This window comes from Cydia fagiglandana, chromosome 7, assembly GCF_963556715.1.
Source record: "Cydia fagiglandana chromosome 7, ilCydFagi1.1, whole genome shotgun sequence".
Lineage (NCBI taxonomy): Eukaryota > Metazoa > Arthropoda > Insecta > Lepidoptera > Tortricidae > Cydia > Cydia fagiglandana.
In genome coordinates this window covers 17322732-17340422 of record NC_085938.1, presented here as the reverse complement: position 1 = coordinate 17340422, position 17691 = coordinate 17322732, and the positions used below count along the sequence as shown (strand labels likewise).

At 39.5% G+C, this 17691-nt stretch overlaps 1 protein-coding gene across 7 annotated transcripts in view; it reads left to right on the top strand.

Annotated features, from left to right (window-relative positions):
- LOC134666050 (polypyrimidine tract-binding protein 2) overlaps positions 1-17691 on the top strand; it is a 652404-nt gene that overhangs the window by 494891 nt on the left and 139822 nt on the right. The window lies entirely within an intron of this gene.

The window sequence follows — 17691 nt, the reverse complement described above, 5'->3', positions numbered from 1 at the left end:
TAATATATCTAGAAACGATATTGATTAGATGTGTTAGTGTCAAAAGTGACGTTTTTGTTTGAAGAAACGTTACATCTGACACTGACATATCTAATCCATATCGTTTCTAGATCTATTAATTGACGTATCTTAATATTCGAATCGGCCCGCTAGACAAAAAGCTAGACTAAAGAATGGCTCCCCAACCTCTCTCTGCCATGTCAATTGCTGTAATAGCAGATAAATAATGTAAGTTGAGGCGAATGATGTGTGTAAGAAGCGGGATATGTGCCCGGTTCTGCTCTGGGGACAACCGGGCGGTTATAAATCCCAGTTTTACTGTGATGCCGCTGTATTATTGATAATAAAGCTTTACAAAAAGTAGTCACCGTAAATTCTTTGTAGTGCACAAACGACAGTTTTATAAAGTTCAGAGTTTATTAAGAGTGGAGGTTATTTTATCTCTAATGGCTTTATTCATTAAATCTAACAAGCAGTTGATAATCTTTTGAGTCTATCATTTTGACATTTTTGTTTCTTAGAAAGAGACGAAATCTCGTAGACGTTTGCAGCTCAGGAGCGATTTGGATTTGAATTAGCGCCACTTGCACCGTCATACTAACCAGGGGTTAACCGGTTAAATCGTTGACCCAGTGTTAAATTGTACTGGTAACCATGGTAACACCGGGTTTAACCGGTTAACCCCTTGTTAGTGGGATGTTGCAAGTGGCCCTTAGTCGCTGTCTTGGAACAGAAAGAATTGGTATCGTCTTGGGCCGTCCCATTCGTTTTCCGTCAAGTTCTTAAATTAAACCTATTCTGCTTTCGTCACCCATTCTACATTCGTCACAATCGTCGGTAGCTTTCAATGTAGAATGAATGACGAAAGCAGAATAGGACTAATTTAAAAACTTGACGAAAAACGAATGGGACGACACAAGACGATACCAAAGAATTGCGTCATATAATAACAGATAAAGCAGAGGTCAGCGATACACTTAATGTAAAGAATTGCCCATATTTTTTATATCAGCTGTATCTCGTCGCTTGTCACTAAACTCTCCAATTATAGCCGATTGATGGTCTCCCCGCGACTTGTCTCAGATCAAATTTCGACTACTTCACGCCCACCCCCTGATCATTCTTTTATTTTTCTTCACAAGTATTCGACAGATTTGCTACGACCCAGCCGACGATTTTATTGGCCGGTTATTATTTTATTTTATGGACATTCACTCTTATTTCATTGGTTCTAAGACGGAGTTAGGGAAGCTGTCAGCCGGTTATTGAAGCAAGCGTTTCGCGATTTCTGACGTTTTTATTGAATCCGATTGGATGATAACGATGTTATGGTTTCGAGGAGTATTGAGGACTCTATTAAGACGATTTTGCAGGCAATATTATTTTATATAATTTTTTTCATCTTATTGCAAAATTATAGACGGCCATTTTAACCTTATTGATCGTGATTTTGCCTATGAAGTTGCTAGTCCTGAATTCGAATGACATTTATTTTTGAGGTGAATATGTTCCTGAAATATGCAGCCTTTGCTTAGTTTTTGAGGCTAGGTTAATTTATGTTGTGTAAGATTTACTTCAAAGTTTTTTATTAAAACTAAATTAAATAAATTAAGCTTGATATTAAGAATGCTTTCAACTCTCTGGAACGCGACACACTTCTTACAGAGGTTCGGGAGAAAGCTCCAGCTCTCTACCCTTTCCTGTACCAGTCCTATTCGTCTCCTTCCAAACTCTTCTTTAACGGGTCCCTTATTCCATCCCAGGTCGGTGCTCAGCAGGGGGACCCGCTTGGACCCCTTATCTTCAGCCTGGCTATTCAAAAAGCCATATCTAGATCTCGATCCCATTTGAACGTGTGGTACCTCGACGACGGGACTCTGGGGGGTAGGCCGGAGGAGGTCGAACAGGACCTGCTTGTGCTTCTTCCACTTTTTCGAGAGCTGGGGCTCGAAGTGAACTCCGGTAAATGTGAGTTTTTTCCTTGCAGTGCCAACTCACAGCCTTCTTTCTCTTTGTTTTCTGCCCTACTCCCTGGCCTCAAGGAGTTATCTACCCAGAATTTTAACCTTTTGGGTTCCCCGATGTTCCCCGCAGCTATACCTGAAGCCTTCAAGGTGAGAGAGCAGCTTCTTAAGTCCGCTGGTGAGAGGCTGAAAAAGCTCTCGGCTCATGTGGCACTTACTTTGCTAAGGTCCTGCTTTGCCGTTCCCAAGGTGATGTACTTTCTGCGTACTGTACCTACCTGGCTGCACCCCGGCCATATGGACTCGTTCGACCTGGTGGTGAAGGAGTGTGCTGAGGGTGTGCTGAATGTCTCTCTAAATACAGACCAGTGGGACTTGGCTTCGTTGCCTATACGGAGTGGCGGAATTGGCATACGGCGCGTGCGGGATGTGTGTCTTCCGGCTTTCCTGGCGTCGGCGGCGGGGGCCGTGGACCTTGTCACTAAGATTTTATCGTTAGATGGTGGCAAGGCAGAAATACCTTTCGCTTCCGATGCGTTGTCGGCCTGGGAGGCTCTCAACCCGGGTGCGTCAGTGCCTGAACAACCGTTCCGTCAGCGCTTGTGGGACGAGGTCGGGATTAAGCGTTTGTTCGACTGCCTTTTAGGCAAAGCTTCTGGTGCGGAAAGAGCCAGACTGAACGCGGCTTCGGCGCCAGAATCTGGGGCTTGGCTGCACGCCCTTCCCTCCCCGAACTTAGGCACCCTGCTCGACGACGACTCGTTGCGGGTGGCCGTTGCTCTTCGTCTGGGCTGCGATGTTTGTCAACCACATCTATGCATCTGCGGGTCCATGGTGGAGAGTAACGGGCACCACGCTTTGAGCTGTTGCCGATGCGCGGGGAGGTTCCCGCGCCACCACGCGTTGAACGACATTGTTCGAAGGGCGCTGGTTTCAGCCAATGTCCCGTGTGTGCTGGAGCCGCCGGGCCTCAGTCGGTCAGATGGCAAAAGGCCGGACGGTTTGACTCTGGTGCCGTGGGAGAAAGGAAAGTGCCTTTTGTGAGACGCCACCTGCGTCAGCACATTTGCCGCCACGCACCTTGGCCGCACTGTGAGGTCGGCAGGTGCAGCCGCTGAGCAGGCGGCGTCCCTTAAGAGGGACAAGTACTCGGGGTTAACGAACTACTTGTTCGTTCCCTTGGCTGTGGAGACATCGGGGTGTTGGTGCGCGGAGGCGAAAACCTTTCTCGGGGAGCTGGGGCGTCGCCTGCGGCAGAGGGGTCTCGACCCCCGCTCCGGGTTGTTCCTGGCGCAGAGGTTGTCCATCGCGGTTCAACGCGGTAACGCGGCAAGTGTGATGGGCACCTTTGCGCCGGGGGCGATGCGGGGTGGGTTGTTTGAATAGTTTTTTAGGTTAGTTTAAGTTTAGGTTTAGATGTAATTTATAGTTTTAGATTTAGTAGTTTTTAAGTGAAATTAATGTTTATTAAATTTATATGTTGTGTTTATAATTTAGTATATGTATATCTGTACAAAAATATCCTGATCGTTAAATAAATTTATGGGGAATTAATTAAATAAACAAAAATAAACTTACTAAATACTTAACCTATGTAGGTAAAAAATTTGGCCTAAAAAAATCCTCCAAATAATTATTAATTATATTTATTTTTTTAATGTATATGAGTATAAATAATGGGTTATAGTTTCCGCAATGGCTAAACTAAATTTACCCTGCAGCTAAAGCCAATATCTGATAATAGTAAAAGCTGTATTCACGAGTTTCCTCTGCAGTCTCGAATAAATACAAAATTGTAATTTTATCTTCCGCACTGTCCTGAAAGACTCATGAAAAGGTAACAAAGAATTCCAAATTTATTTTCAAACTTCGTCAACACCTATCGTGAAATAGATGGTGCAAAGCGCAACTCGAGGACCATTCAACGATATTGAATTGGATAAAATAAAAAGTGTAGTAGTGTCGTGTAGTGTTTTCGATCAAAGAAAATTACGGGCGGCGGTTGGTGTTCGAGGCCGCTGCTTGAGCTCCATAAAATCCCTTTTCTCGCAACATATCGTTCTTTTCTCCCTAAATTGCGGCTGTCCCGGCGCGAGACACGTCCAGGTAATAACGCAATAAACCACTGAGAGCCTCCCCCTGGATGCTATCGAGTTTTCCTTCAACGTTTCGAATACGCGTCCCCTAAGTTTGAGTTTTCATTGTACCTTATTTTTAGAGCGCTAGTGTTTGTTTTTGGTCACTGCGGTTGCGCTGCTCAGTCTGCGCAGTTAGAACTAAAAAGCATTAAGTAACAATGGGACTTTAATGCACATATGTCGTTTTTAGTGTAGTGGTTGGAGTGTGCAAGCGGTCAAGCGCGACCGCGACGTTTTTCGCGGCGCGCGCTGCCTGCGACCATCACTTTGTGTAATTGAAAACCGGCGTACACTTGTGCAGAACGCCCGTTTACAAATAAATCTTTTATGTGTTTGTGTGCAGCTGATTGTCTTTGCAACTCGAATGTAAACTGAGCTAGTAATTTCGTGCTTAGCTACGGCTTTACGTTTCTTAACGCAGATATGGAGAAATAAATTTATGCATTTAATTATCTACATTGAGACGAACACATTACTTAAGTAGTTAAATTACATACTTACTTAAGTTACTAAGTATCTTTTTTGTAACGTGGAGAAGGTTATAAAAAATGTACACATTTACTTTGTAATAGTGAGTAGGTATCAAACGAATATATTAAAATTAGATAGCGCACTAGAAATAAAACTTTTATGCAAGGCCGATTATAAAAATTAAAACAACCGGCTTAAATGAAATCGGATTGAAATTAGACACTTCAATACACACAACACTAAAAATTAAAACAAAGCCTTTGAATCGAAAATCAAGCTCGAATAATTAATTTGGCTCCAGCTTTGCCTAAGTCCAGGAACGTATACGATAATTTGCACAACTGACCTAAGCTTATTTTTAAATTTCCGGCTTCCAGGATGCCGGCAACCGGCAAATCCTTTGTTGCCGGTGAAAATAAACTAAGAACGGGTGACCCGCTGATCGGAGTATGAAACTCACTATAGACCGACAAGAAATTGTAGAAATTAAAAACCGATCAAGTGCGAGTCGGACTCGCGTTCCAAGGGTTTCATATATTACCCAATTTTTAATAATGTATATTTTTAAATGGAACGGTGAATGAAATGTTTTTAAAAAACCCGTAGAGGTCAGATCAAAACCTAAGTAATAAAGTCCGACTCACGCTTGACTGCACATTTCTAATCGGTTTTCCTGTCATCTTCACGTAGGCAAAAATCTATTTTGTGTATTTTTTTCAAAATTTTAGACCTAACTACCCTTAGTAGATAAAGGGGGGGGGGATGGATGGTCGGACAGACAGACTCACGAGTGATCCTATAAGGGTTCCGTTTCCTTTTCAGGTACAGAACCCAAATAAAAAAAAAACCGGGCAAGTGTGAGTCGGACTCGCGCACGAAGGGTTCCGTACCATAAAGCAAAAAAAAAACGGAAAAAATGCAAAAAGAAAACGGTCACCCATCCAAGTACTGACCACGCCCGACGTTGCTTAACTTTGGTCAAAAATCACGTTTGCTGTATGGGAGCCCCACTTAAATCTTTATTTTATTCTGTTATTAGTATTTGTTGTTATAGCGGCAACAGAAATACATCATCTGTGAAAATTTCAACTGCCTAGCTATCACGGTTCGTGAGATACAGCCTGGTGACAGACGGACGGACGGACAGCGAAGTCTTAGTAATAGGGTCCCGTTTTACCCTTTGGGTACGGAACCCTAAAAAGCGGCAACATCGTAGTGTCCCGTTTTCTTAGATTGATTTGAAAGGGACGACACTACAATTTCTTGTCGGTCTATAAAAGCGGATTTAATTAAACGCCGCCTTTGTCAACTGCTCCTTTTAATTTTGATGAATAAAGAAAATTATTTATTTTGAGCTGTTCCAACGGTGATTTATTCTCCGGGTAACGGACGTTTATAGGGCGTCTCTCCCCACGGGAAATTTCTTTTTTATAATTTCTTGTTCTGAAGTCTTACATTAAGGCCGGATTTAGTGAGGGTAGATTAGTGCGGACGCCTGCTTGCTTTATGCTTTCATTTCACGTTGTATTTACTCTGTTGTCGACTAAAATATGATCAACACATTTTTGGAGAAGTACCCTCCTATACAGACGTGTATATGTATACAGTATACCATAATGAGGCGATCTTTTTCCGGCCCTCTTTCTTCTTTAATAAGTTTAGTTAGGTATCTCGTTTTAAATCACATTATTGTATTTAACATTAATAGTCATATAAGGTTAAATATATTGTTTGAATACTGTATGTTTCATATATCACATAATAACAATGCATTTCCTTTTTCGCAGGTATGTACCAATTTTCTATACCGTCTAGTGGGTGAGTAAGCAAAATAGCAGCAAGGAACGTGACACCAGCCAATAGAAAAGGATTACATCGTTATTAAACTTGTAAAATGGCTCGTAGAACTTGAGCGCATCGTAGCGGACCCGTAGCGTTGTAGCGTAGCGGTGTCCAAAGTTCGTAAAATGTAGGGGCTTCCAACAGTCTACGAAGGTGCTTGCTACGTTTTTCACAGCGGCCCTCGCCCGTACTAAATCTTTTAATCTCTTTACAATGGTCCAACGTCATAAATTTGACATCTGTGACTTTTTTATTACGATATTCGAACGTGAACCTCCCAGAGGTATGATAAAATCGTGTTTTATAGCCGCGGGCCATGTCAGTTCATTATTTTATTTTGTTTTATAGATTAATTGGCGTTTAAATTTTGCGGAAATAAAGTGCATTGGGAGAATGAGTTCAATTCGTTTTTAGATATGAAATATTTTAATTTATTTTCGATACGGTTTCGGATTATAATTTAATTAATTGTGTCAATAATTCATTTTAGTATGAGCATTGAAAAAAACAAAATATTATTTACCTACTTGCGATTGGTAGATAATTCAATGATTGGATATATGTATAAACACAAAACTCAAATTAAAAGTAATTCTCACCACTTCCCATTCTATTTGCCCGGTGTATTTGTCGTTGTTATGGCCCGATTTGACAGAGCTGCCGAGTCACGATAGGGCCCCAGTTAGCCAGATGGATATTATCTATTCATACCTCTTCCCCACTGAATGGGACCACTTGCCAACGAAAATGTATTGAATCCCTAATGTGAACAGTAACCTGAAACGTTTTTTGAAGAATGTTACAGCTGATTCATTTTGGCAATGCATTTGTATTTATGTAAATAGAAAGGTTTTAAGAATGAATAAAGAGTTCTAATGGCCAAGCCAATTCATGTATAAATAAAACCTGGTCACACAGGTTTATTTTAAAAATACCGATATTACCTATAATTGTAAAATAAAGTTTTAAAATTCTAAAGTTCTACGCAAATTCGCGGTCAAACACTAGTACCAAACACACACATAACAAACATTGAAATTAGATTGATATTCGTTCTTCGGAAATAACTTACTTGACAATTGACCACATATAAAATTATGTTACCTACCTTAAGACCTGTGCACACCGGCTGTGTGTGCGTGACGTGCGAGCGCTTAAATGTTGGAGCCGTATACGCACACGTCACGCACGCGGTGTGCCGTCTCTCAAAGCTACTACAAAGCGCACGTGCATATGGACGTCGACGCACACGCATCCAGTGTACACAGGCCTTTAAAGTCCGAATACTGGGCTGACAACATTACCCTTTTAACCGATTCGTTGCGTGTTCCATTTTCGAAATCTTTTGGCTGTGGCGCGGAACAATCATTTCATGACACGGCAGCCATGCCATGCGCCATAGAATAAATAATAAATAAATAAATAAATATTGGGGACATCTTACACAGATCACCCTAGCCCCAAACTAAGCAAAGCTTGTACTATGGGTGCTAAGCGACGATATACATACTTATATAGATAAATACATACTTATATACATAGAAAACACCCATGACTCAGGAACAAATATTAGTATTCATCACACAAATAAATGCCCTTACTGGGATTCGAACCCAGGACCATCGGCTTAGCAGACAGGGTCACTACCCACTAGGCCAGACCGGTCGTCGAAGAATATGATGACACTCCTCCCGTGTCATACATAAAAAACATTGATGACACGGCAGGCGTGTCATCAGCCCCGAATCGGTTAACAGGACGCGATTAAACGATAACTAAACGTTACTTTACGATTTTTGTACCTCCGTTAACTAAGTTGGGACCGCAAACTTGAACCCCACTAATCTGATCGTCACCTGAGGCTCTTATCGGAAGTAACATCGCCATAGGGTCTCCGTAGTTTAAACTGTATCTTGATGGCTAATAAACATTTATCTCTGAGAGTAATGGATGTAATACATGTAACTGTATTGTGTTAGGTACAACAAGACAAAACAAATGTAATTAATGTAATTATGTAATGTAATTACAAACATAAGATAATATATGATCACTAAAGTGAGAAAGAAAATTACGCCTGGCTGTTAGAACAATGTAAATATACTTTTAATATTTAATCAGATAAAGCATTAGGTAGATACTACATGGTAAGCGGCCCCCGTAGGTTATGGACTCTTGCAACTTCCAGGATGTCAACATACGCGTTTCAGACACTTTGAAAGCATGTAAAATTAGACCAAGAAAAGTCTGCAGGTATTTTGATAACCCACGCAGCGCAAATGTTATTTATACGTCATAATTTCATACAAGTTTGACGTTTTTGATGACACTTGCACTGCGTGCGCTATCAAAATCGTTGCAGACTTTTCATGATCTAACTCTAAGTATATTCCATTTGTGAACAATTGTAGTCTCTCGAGAAATGAAACCTCCACAGAGAGCGGAATTAATCTATTGCTTGAAGACGGAACCGGACTTGGGCAAACATTTTACTTAATATACAACCATACTCTACAAACTTGTGCACAATAAACCGAACTAATCTCACTGCACCAGCCCCATGACACGAAGGCCCGTCTGTTGAACAACCAAGCGGACTCTCAAGTAATTTGTCACAAACACAAGTAAGTATACTCATAAACGGGCCACATAAAAACGTCACTCGGCCGCCTGTTAATCTACCATTAGTTACCGGGGAAGTTGTTTCTAACAAAAATATACTCCCGCTATCGCGACACTCCTAATGCCGGTTTCTTTTCTTCCCGTCTCGAGCATTTTTATGCTCATCCTTAGAACTTTAGCAATCCACTTATATCAGCACTGAAGTGCTAAGCAAATACAAAAAGTTTTCCGTGTCTAATTCCGTCGCCTTAAGGATATTCATTGAATTTTTTTCGCGCTTTAAATAATCCGAAGGAATGCGTTGCTTGTGTGACTTTTTGCTCTTACGAAATTTAATTTGAGCTAATGGATTTATTTGGTACGCGTCAAGTGGGACCTGAGTACTTACTTGAGCACTTAGAATAATTTGCGCTACTTAGTATTGTAATGTTGTTGAAATTGGACGCGACTTCAAGGGCTTAATTCGTCTTGTATTGTGGAGAAATCTCTTGTATCTTTGTGTCATCGTATCTCTTTACACGACGATATACGGGTGCCCCAAAAATACGTTGACATATACCTATAAGAAGTTGGCTTCTAAACCTGAGACCGTCGTTTCGTAAGTACTGGCGAGTTTTTGTATTTGAATATTCTGTGTGTATTGTGGCAAACAAATAAACAGATTATTTATCTATCTTATTTTGGAACTTAGGTGTGTAGGTAAGACAATTTCTGTTTTATGAAGGAAAACGTGAAATCTGAACTTGTTCTAATAAAGGGTAGGTTGCTTCCTTGGAATGGAAGTCTAACTTCATGACATATGCTTTCAACAAATTGAGGCCTCACCGGCGCGATTACTTACGATTAGGTTGCCAAAAACAGACCGGGAAAAATGAAGATACGCTTATTATTTTTAATTTATTTCGTTTTTATAATAATGGTTTATAAGTTTTGTTATTGAATAAATCTTGTTACCTACGGATACGCTATATTTTACAAACAAATACAAAAAATAATAACTAAGTAAATACGTGCGAATCTCATTTTAACTGCTTCAACAGTTATTGCTGGAATAAAATACGTAATTTAGTAGTCTAAGAAGATCGGAAAATTCTCACCATTCCTTATACCCGTAATTCACTTAAATAACTCGTTTCCCCGTAAAGGCTTTGATGTAAGCGTATTATAAGTCAAAGATTAAGCAAATCTGAAATCGTGGCAGTTCGTGGATTTACTTAAGCCGAGAGTTCTTTCATACGTGTATCTTAAGAAAGCGAATTCAGATAGTAAAAGTATAATTACAATATGGTTCTGATATCAGAATATCCCGCTCTGAGTGCGACCGATCTATTGATGCGAGAGAGATGCACTGATATTGGTATTGTATTTTAAAAATCAAAATACGCCAGTAAGGCGCAGAAAATTTCGTAAACTCATGGTTATAGCTAAGAACGGTAAAGGAAAAATCGTACGGACCGTTCTGCCGCTTTGTAGCTTATACGATACATGTGTTAGATATTCTTGAATAAATAATATCATTCTTTGCGAATATTCCATTTGCTTTGAGAGGTTGTAAACTCTTGCCACGCTTCAGGTACCTAACGTAGAAATACAAAACGAATTGTACTGCGAAACTTAGTTACTATTATTTTGACACTAAGCAAGTTAGGAATTTGTGAGCTTTGTTACACTGTTTCGAAATATGCAGACTTATAATTTACTAGCGACCCGCCCCGGCTTCGCACGGGTTAACAAATTATATACTTAAACCTTCCTCAAGAATCGTTCTATTGATAAGTGAAAACCGCATGAAAATCCGTTCAGTAGTTTTTGAGTTTATTGCGAACAAACATACAAATAGACAGACGCGGCGGGGGATTTGTTTTATAAAGTGAATTCAAGATGTAGTGATAATTTAGTGTTCCGTACAAAGCTTTGTTTACGGAACACTTATGGGATCACTTCGTTTTTAAGTTGTTTTTAATCATACCTAGATAAAAAAGATAATTTAATACGTACTGATTTGCAAAAAAAATCAAGTGTAAGTAATTAAGTTTAATGTTCCATAATTTACCTCATGTTTATATTTAGTACAAACCTGACTGTTAGGATAAAGCAATAAAAGTGGCTCATCATAGGTTAAGTAGGCGCAAACATTTATAAATAAATAATATGTTAGGTATTCAAAAAACAAGCCTCAATCCAAGGTAGGTAACGTTTTGTAATGCAAATAAATTATCCGACAAATTACAAAAAGAAATCGGCACGGAAGTTTGAAAGAAATGGTGAATTTTATTTGTTTTTAGTGACGGATGGTTGGCCAAACTATCAACACACATTCCTAATTCAACCGACAACGCAAAATAGCAGTTGAAAGACAAATAGTGCGCTTTAGGGGTTGTGGACACGTTCATTGTCACCCCAAAAACACAATCGCACCGAATTTTACATCCAGCCGAATTGTATTTATACGAACACGACTGCCGCTTTGCTGAATCGAGTATTCCCGTATTAGGTGCATAAATTATAGAGTGCGTAACGTGGTGATCACAGATAACTTGCCATAGACGGAGCATGTAGAAAACACGCATGGTCCTTGCAATAGCGCTCCCTAATTAATTATAGAGGTGTGACATTTAGCATTGTTGGAGAGAATAGAAATCTACTGAAGACCATAGAGAATAGACGAGGCAAAATGATAGGTCAGTTGATAAGACACTACACTTTCTTTAAAACTATATTAGAAGGCAAGATCGAAGCTAGGAGAGGAAGAGGAAAACCACGAGCAAGCATACACAACAACCAAAGGCAAAAGCAAATGTCGTGTCTTACAGAGTCCTGGCTGAGGACCGCGAAAACTGGCGCATACTCCACCGACAAGAGCCATGCTCTTAAATTATGATGACGATGATGACATTTAGCAACCAGCTTTACGAGTACTATTTGTGCACGCGCCTACTTAAAATATGAACAATTTGACTTCTAGCGATAAAATATGTCATAAACTTGTAGTATAAAATATTATGAGATGTAACTTCGTGGTTGTCCGATAAATATCAGTTCTGTGGAAATTGCTCGTAAAAAGCCTCAGGCGTTCGTATTTAAAGAAAAAAATTGCTACTCTTTCCGTGATAATCTGTGATAATCGTACCAAAAATAATTATGATCACTGAAGCTGTTTTTAAAAACTCATTAACGAATATCCGTAAGGTCAATACGAGTAGGTAAGTGTGGCATACGAGTAAATATGGCTGGACTTCACATTCCCCAATGTGACTGTTGATTCATATATTTGCTAGTTGCTACTGGCGTTTATACAAATATTGCTCGTATAAAGTGTCATTATAAGTATGGAACTTGCAAACTATGTAAACAAAGCGCCATATTGAAATTGTCTCTGAATTATGAATTTACTAGTGACTTTTGTTTATACCGGGTGTGGCCTGTAACACGAGCAAATAATTAAAACATAGATTCCTCAAACGGTGACACTTTTATTCAAAAACTTTTAAAAATTATGAAGTATTTAGAATATTTTTCATACAAAATAAATATTATCTTCAATGGACGCCATTGCCATGCCATATCATTGTGATTTACGTTGCTTGTCACGCCTTAAACATAACAAAATTCGCAATACATTGCGTCTTAGACTAAACTTTAAAGTGTATTTAAAATTAAACCACATGTTATTTTTTAAAGTCGCTGAACAAATGTTGGTCAGTATGAGGAGTACAGCCTACAGTTTAAATATTTGCTCATATTACAGGTCACACCCGGTATATTCAGCAAGTTCCATATATAGAATGACATTAAGTAGTAATAGCATAATGCGAATTCTATGAGAGGTAGTCCTCGGTTGCGGTGTTAAAATTTGGTGCGTCTTCTTTCCTGGGAATTTTGATAAATAACTGAGTGAAATTATTCCCATGTACTACACACACACACACACACACACATCCACAGAATTCTTATCTCCCGAACGCAGCACTTTGATTACGAGGGAAAGGAATATTTGAAGAAGCCTTTGTTGTCTGACGTATGTGTAAAATTTATGTTTGGAATAAGTACATACAGACTATGTTCAAATATGTGTTTGTAAATAAAGAAAGTATTCCAATTAACTTATAACAAACTGGGCGACGCGGTTGGTTCAGGAATTGTCGTAATTTTGTACCTATCCTGAGGGCTTACCGCGAACCACGTTCGACGTGTTGCCTCCCTGTCACACTTACGTACGGATTTAGAAGTGCGACAGAGAGGCAACACGTCGAACGTGGTTCGCGGTACCCTCTGTGGCGGCTAACAAGTTATACAGGTTGGCCCAAAAATACGTTGATAGAGTTAGACCAAGACAAGTCTGCAACGATTTTGATAGCACACGCAGTGCAAGTGTTATTTTAAACTTCAAACTTCTATGAAATTATGACGTATAAATAACACTTGCACTGCGTGTGCTATCAAAATCGTTGCAGACTTGTCTTGGTCTAACTCTGATTTTATTTTAAGAATAATTTTCTTGCTTACACATCTTTTACAAAATATCATTAAAATTAAAACTGCAATCTTTTAATTGAATCAAAACGTATTATGTTTCAAACACGGAAGAAAGAATGAGCGCGCCGCGCTCTGGTTTCAAATATACTCATCTTTGCCTTTTGATTTTGATACACAAACGCAAACTGTTAAAATTATTAAAGATATGCACTTTAAAAAATTGTCAACCTATTTTTGTGCCATCCGATTACCAAACAGTTATCAGCTCTTCTCTTTGTTTTTATTTTATCAGTTAAAAAAGAAATATCCCCAGGACCCTTTTCTTCTCTAACGTGTCAGTGAACCAAACACCAAAACTTATACATTAGCGTACAAGCTATCCCAATCATTTGGAATGGGGGTTAATGTGATCGCGTCCCCATCGCTTATTCATGCTCATGAATACTTGAGTCGATTTACTGGAATCTGTCACAATTGTTATCAAAATTAGTGGAAATTGGTCAACTTATTTATAAAACTTAGCAAACTTCTGTTGAATTTTGCCCCTTGTCTAACAAACTGAAATGTCCAAATGATGGATAAAGAACAAACGATTATCAAGAACTTGTTAATACCAAATACTTGGAATACTCGGAAGAATACCAAAATACTTTAATAGTGTTGCAAAGAAACTTACCTACTTACTTAAAAAAAAATTAACTGCCAAAATTTGGTCTTCTTTTGACCTTTTGGTTTTCTAACGATTCAATACCCTTTTCCTTCCAAAAAAAACCGGCCAAGTGCGAGTCGGACTCGCGTTTCTAGGGTTCCATGCATAAGTCCGAGTCACGCTTGACTACACATTTCTAATAAGTTTTCCTGTCATCTACAGGTAAAGAACTAGTTTGTGTATATTTTTAAAAATTTTAGACCCAGTAGTTTCGGAGATAAAGGGGGGGAATGGTCCTTTTTAGACTATTTTCTTAAATAACTTCGAACCTATGTATTTCAAAATTATAAAAATAACATGTCCATCTTTGGGTCACTAATTTACATATGTGTACCAAATTTCAACTTAATTGGTCCAGTAGTTTCCGAAAAAATAGGCCGTGACAGACGGACAGACAGACAGATGCACGAGTGATCCTATAAGGGTTCCGTTTTTCCTTTTGAAGTACGGAACCCTAAAAACGTGTGTATACCGAACCACCAAAAACCAAAACATACATTACAGTTGTCCTGATCATTGAAATGGGCTAATGTGATCGCGTCCCCATCACTTATTCATACCCATGAATCCTTGAGGGCTTACCGCGAACCACGTTCGACGTGTTGCCTCCCTGTCACACTTACGTACGAATTTACAAGTGCGACAGAGAGGCAACTCGTCGAAGTGGTTCGCGGTTGGCCCCTTAGTTCACCGGTCACAGGGCAATCTTCCACGTTAGTGATGTTGTACTTATTGCGTTGCTTTTATTTTTACATTGCAATTACTATGACCAACTTAGTTTTTATAGATTATATTGACAACACTATAACTGTAGGTATTAAGTAGTACAGTTTCTGATATGTGTGGCTTAACTTCAAACTCGGGTATATCCATTCGACCTTCTCAGCAAATGGTAGATATTTGCTGAGAAGGTCGAATGGATATACCCGAGTTTGAAGTTAAGCCACACATATCAGAAACTGTACTACATATTACCTTTTCTTAATACCAACATCGCATAATCTGACAGATGGATTTTACAGAGTTTGAAGTTAAGCGACTCATATTTACGTCGTAAAGATGGCACTTATAACAATTCCCAATAACAAATATCGGAAACTCCTTATCCAGCGACTAACAGCAGACTTTTAATGCACATGACTATATTAACTCGTGACGGTTGTGACGGTTAAATATTGTTTAACTTAGATTTTATTATGACGAAGCCTGTTGCGGATATCATCCTTGGTATGTTTGGGACGAGGCACGTTGCTAATTTGCATTTGTAGCCACGGGACGAAGCCTGCGTTGCGGATTTCTTATTGCAAACATATGTAAGTACATTAAGTTAAATAATAATAAACTATATTAACTTGGTATCGTATGTAGTAAATGTACCTACACACTTTAATGAATTGTTTTATGATGGACTCAGGTCAATCTGAATAAGTTTTCGCTAAATATTGCATCGTCGGCCTAAGTCGCAAACCTCGTAACTCCATTTCAAGGAAATTAGTAATTGCTACCTTGGACAACAATACTTATAGTCGCAAATCTCGTAACTCCCCGGGAGGAGTTACGAGGTTTGCGAATTAGGCCGACGGTATGCGACGTATGACATTTAGCTGTGAACGTTGCTGACACACGACATGCGCCGACACATGCATTAAACGTCCCCTGCCCTTAAACGGCCGTAGACGTAAAACCCCAAACGGCTTTTCTCAGGCGTTACATTTGAAGTACAGTCATTGCAAACGTCGACGTAGCACTCGCGAGTCGATATCTCAGTCTAACCAGTATAACAGCTTTCTTCGATTACGCATGTCTATTACGGATTTTGAGATCACTGTACTTGAGAAGTCGACTCTTGTCTCGTGTAAGCTATGGGAATTAAGGACAGGACAGCGCATCGACACGTAGGCGTCAGAACTAACTGCAGTTAGAAGGTGCACGTGACAGACAGAGACAGTCGGTGAAAGGGACTGGTAATCTTTAAATCCCGAAGGCAGGCCAGGCAGTGATTGCCAGCAGTAGCGTGCCATGAGGGCAGGCAGTGATTGGAGCAGGACTGAGGATCGAGCTCTGTGGCATGCCACGGCAGAGGCATATGTCAAGCAGTGGACGGACATAGGTTGATGATGATGATAATGAATCTCTAAATATCGCGTGCTTGTTGTTCAGTGCAGAGCTTTCAAGTTGCATTCTGGAGAATTTACATACACGCAAAAAAAACACATCAATAATTATAAAATACATGTAAACGCAAATACCTATCAATTCAAACTAAAGTAGGTATAACAATTGCTTAGAGATTAAATGCCGAATTACAAAACAAAACATAACAGTAATATTTAAAAGAATCAAACAAACAAAAACAAAAATCTAAATAAATATTTAGAGATGTAGTTAAATCTTAAGTGTCAGAACTAAATATTACTTATATAATTTCTACAAAGATAAATCTATTGCGAATTAACAGTTGGAAGATTAACAGTTACTATTTTACTTCTCTCTGGTTCCATCGTTCATTAGCGGACAGATGCGTCCTGCAATCGGAATTCGATCACCGCTTTAGGAACAATGTTACAGGGCGGCTTGTAATTGACGTCTGTTTCGTGTTGTTTTCTGCTTGCCTGGTACTTTTCCGTCTGTTCGATACATCATTATGTTACAAAAAAACCGGACAAGTGCGAGTCCGACTTGCCCACCGAGGGTTCCGTACTTTTTAGTATTTGTTGTTATAGCGGCAACAGAAATACATCATCTGTTAATGAGATACAGCCTGGTGACAGACAGACGGACAATGGAGTCTTAGTAATTGGGTCCCGTTTCTATCGTTTGGGTACGGAACCCTAAAAACAGGCAATAATAACGTATAAAATTATAAATGCGATAGGTTTCATTAATATACTTGCACACGGAGCACGTAGATTTTACTTTTCACTTGCTCCAGTCCGCTGCATGCACCGTGTGCAATCACATAATCAATCACATAACAATACAGCTATAAAAAAAAATCACATTGCATATTTTAACGTAGGTACATCACTTGGAGAGCCAAATCACATAGAACAGCATCCAGGCTATAGAAAATCAAATTAAAACAAGAATTAGACACTATTCGTAGGATCGACAGGTAAAACCTATGCTGGCGCCATCTGTAAAATACTTCGATCGGCCAACCCCATTGTACAGTCGCCATCAGATATATCGGAGCAGCCAGGTTGCTCATAAATATCTGAACACGCACTCTAACGCCTTGACAATAGAGGCGTGTTCAGATATTTGTGAGCAACCTGGCTGCTCCGATATATCTGATGCGACTGTATTACCTAATCATTTTTTTAAAATGCGGCCTCCATCTTTTCACAAACAATTCTACAATAAGCGGTAAATCAAACTAGAGCATGCATTTCTAGATTTCCTAGTGCCTAGGCTGCGTAGCTCGAGATCTAGATGCGCGTGTTTATCTCATGGCACCTCCGCTCCG